Below are 2,740 nucleotides of genomic sequence, written 5' to 3' on the forward strand. Positions count from 1 at the left end.
CTTTGATGTCCGCACCCTTCCCTGGACCTCTCCGCATCACGTTCCCTTCGTCGTAGAGAGATATTCCTTTGACGTGGAGCGGCTTCTTCACGCCCAAGTCGGTTATCGTACCTTGGCGGGGACCTATTCGCCTGGGGTGATGCATTTCTATCCCTTGGGGGTTCTTGTCAGGAGTGGTGAACGTAGTCTCGACAATCTGCTGTGTCATGTCCATAGGACCGGTGGTATACACAGTATCCAGATGGGTTTTGATTCGACCTATTTCTAGGTCCTGAACCTCGGCCTCGTCCTCTACCTCTACAGGATCCTTGCGGAGTTCCCATCTACTGGGTTGATATCCTCATATGCCAGTGTAGGAACGGTGATAAGAGTGGTGGTGGCCAGTGCTTGCCCAGAACTCTCATTACCGGCTTAGTTCATCTAGTAGTCCATTAAATAGGAGGTCGGTCCTCTTGCACGTTGCCTTTGAGGAGGTGGGAGGCCTCTATTCACTCTGTTCTTATGCTCAATCAATTCTTCATTGATGATTTCCCGTCTCATCATCTCGAGTAGGGCATCATAGGTGGTGAGATCTTGATTTTACACGTCCCTCTAGAATAGCGTGTTCATGTTCAAACCTTCTCTCAATGCAGATAACGCCTCACGGTCGATGACTTGCACACAATATGTCATCTCATCGATGAAACGTGATAGAAAGCTCTTTAGGGACTCCCCATGTGTCTGTCTCATATCTTGGAAGCGTTGGATGGGGGCCTCTCCCTCTTTGCTCAAGCAAACCTCTTCAAGAAGGTCCTCTTGAATTCGGGCCAACTTCTTATGCTCCCAATTAGTAACCTACTATACCAAATTTCAGCTGCTTCGCTAAGTGTTAAGTGGAAAGCTCTGCATTTCACAGCTGGGGTGGCACCTCTTAGGCTCATGTGAGTTTTGTAAGCATTCAGGTGCTTCTCTGGGTCGTCTCTTCCATCATATTTTGGTATTTTTGGCATAACATAGTGGTTCGGGTCCTGGGCGCTCGTTAGTTCCCTTGAGAATGGCAAGTTTTCATCATCATCGTTCAAGTCACAGGACCTCTGCTGCTCATCAGAATCGTTTTCTTCAGCCTCATACCTCGGTTGTTGATGAGAGGTTCCGCGACGATTCCTAGCCTCTTCCTCCCTCTTTTGGCGCCTATTTCTAGGCGGAACAACACCGGGGGCATTTTCATGCCTTTCCTCCAGCTGTTAATGCATTGGAGGTGGAGGCGGTGGCCTCGTCCAAGGCTCGTGATGCTGCTGTTGTCTGAGCCTCGGTTCAGCGGGGCTGATTCTGTCAAATACACTGCCTAACCTCCTATGTCTTTGCTCTTGCTCGTACGGAGGTAGGAAGTTATCATGGTGAAAAGGGGCCTCAGTAGGTTGGCCAGAAGCGTAGTTGGAGGAAACGCCAACTTCTACTTCCCTTTCGAATGGGTTACACCTCGGCTATAGTCTAGTAAGGTAGCCCTATGGCTTTGAACTTCATCTTCTTGCTGGTATTGCCCTTAAAGGGCGTATGGAGGAATATGAAAGCCTCCCTAGCCTTGCATTTGGGCCATAAGTTCCCTCATAGCCATGTTTTGGCTAGCAATGTCCCTTATATTAGCTGTCGTAGCGGCCATTTCTCTTGACAACCGGGTCGTCGCATGCATTCCACCTCTTCGGTGATTATGATGGGGTCTATGCCGAGCTGTTGGGGATGCTGCTTGAGGGGGCACATTAGCATTTTCTCTTACCCTCCTGGGGGGTATATCTTCGTTTGAACTCATTTTCCTTGTATCTTACCCTTCAAATTTTTGATAAGTCGTGGGGCTTCCTCTTATTCTTTTTCAAGGGGATGCCCAAATGTTCCTCTTTGATAAACTTTTACTACAAAGTTGTTCGTAATTATGGTATGGTTTCCCATAGACGGCGCCAATCTGTTGACCCCAATAAACGTTACCAACAAATACTGGACCCACCCGAGCACACGTAAGCGAAGGTCCAACACACCAAGACACGTGGACGGTCTAAAAAGGACAGATCAAGAGCGTGAGAGTAGCTCAACGACGTGGGACGAGAACGTTCGGAATCCGGCGATATGATCGTAGATCGATTGTACAATAATTATCAATCGATGTTTGAAAATGTATATTTAAATATGTATGGACTCGTTTGTGCTGCAAAATAATAAGCAAGAGAGAGTTGAGTAAAATATGATTTCTTGTATTGATTCTTGCATTCGCCCTTGTATGAGGTACATGGAGGAGTATTTATAGTGTCACAAGTTAGATCGTGACCTTTGGTTCGGGGTACACGTGGCCTCATCCGGTTAGTTTACATGTCAAATTGTAAGCTGATCAGTCGCACCTAGCCTGTTATACATTTATTGATTGGCAGAGCCGCCTTTGCTAGTGAGAAGACTTAACATTTACACTTATGACAAACGTCGTATCAATCATTCAAGTAAAATCTTTGTGCAGAAGATCTTTTGGGAGAGGTGTCTATGGAAGATGTTGCTTGGTGCTTCGGATGCTGTCACCTCAGCTAAGGAGCTTCGGCAAACAAGGTCTTGTCCGCTTTCAAAGGGCCTATGGGCTTCAGAATCTGTGGACCTCGATTTGTGGGCCACGTGGTTCACTGTGAGCCTTGGTGGGTTGTCAAAGTGTGCGAACATGTAACATCAATCTTTAAATTCATAAGTATAAGAATATTTTGACATACGACAAAATTATTTTGACAAT

This window comes from Olea europaea, chromosome 7 (genome assembly GCF_002742605.1).
Source record: "Olea europaea var. sylvestris chromosome 7, O_europaea_v1, whole genome shotgun sequence".
Taxonomy (NCBI): Eukaryota; Viridiplantae; Streptophyta; class Magnoliopsida; order Lamiales; family Oleaceae; genus Olea; species Olea europaea.